A 934-nucleotide genomic window follows, 5' to 3' on the forward strand; every position below is an offset into this window, starting at 1 on the left:
TCCATGTACCAACTCCCCACAAGGACTATAATCGCTATGTACTGCAAACATGTACTGCAAAGAAATAACAACTGAAAAAGGTTAACTACACGTAAAAATAAACATGATTTGTGCCAGGGATTTATCTCAGTGGTTCCGCTGACTGCTTCCAAGCGCAAGGACTCAAGTTCAGTCCCTGACACCAAAAACAACAACAACAACAAAACTAACTAAAAATAAACATGATTCAATAATTTAGCAATTTTAGGTAAAATCTCATCAACCGAGACACAGAAAAATGGAAATAAAGCCACTTCTTGAATATACATCATTCAGGTAATGAAGTATCTTTAGCCAGACATTCCCTTTAGGCAGCTGAGTAACTGATTTCCTAATTATGAGCAGCCAAATGTAGACAATCAAATAATATAAAAACCCTGAAACATTTTCCTAAAGTTATTTTTTATCTTATTTCATGGAAATATAAACTTTGGTCTATGACAAATGCAAACTCGAGAGTCTCAATTAATAAAATGGACTATAGATCATATTCACCCGGAGAAAGGAGAGCCGCCTTCTGAATGGTCTTTAGTGCAGTATTTTTTTCATTTTCGGCCGAAGTGCTTCCCACTGCCAACTGATTCATGGCAGTGTATAGTAACGCCTTCTGTGCGAGAAAAAGAAGCGTGTTAACCAATTCTCTTCACAGCTCCCTGCCTTCTATGCTGGCTTAGGGACTCTATTTGATAGGATGTGACCCTAAAAGCTATAAAGAAAAATTGTTTTATTATTTCATCATTATTATGTGTTATGGGGCACACTAACCTTTCCATGATTTGAATCCAGAATATGAGCCACGTTTCCTGCTACAGCCCCTCCCTATAATATAAAATATTAATTATACAAACAAATGCAAACACTTTCATGAAATAGTAAATATTAATACCAATAAAAG

At 35.7% G+C, this 934-nt stretch overlaps 1 long non-coding RNA gene across 1 annotated transcript; it reads right to left on the minus strand.

Annotated features, from left to right (window-relative positions):
• Positions 1-586: 586 nt before the first annotated feature.
• Positions 587-896, minus strand: LOC117284972. Its single transcript, XR_004515991.1, has 2 exons — positions 805-896; positions 587-646 (listed from the first exon to the last, which is right to left on the minus strand). It is a non-coding gene; the product is annotated as an uncharacterized LOC117284972 (long non-coding RNA).
• Positions 897-934: the final 38 nt, after the last annotated feature.

This window comes from Fukomys damarensis, unplaced genomic scaffold, assembly GCF_012274545.1.
Source record: "Fukomys damarensis isolate Sample0158 unplaced genomic scaffold, DMR_v1.0_HiC HiC_scaffold_53199, whole genome shotgun sequence".
In the NCBI taxonomy this organism is placed as follows: domain Eukaryota; kingdom Metazoa; phylum Chordata; class Mammalia; order Rodentia; family Bathyergidae; genus Fukomys; species Fukomys damarensis.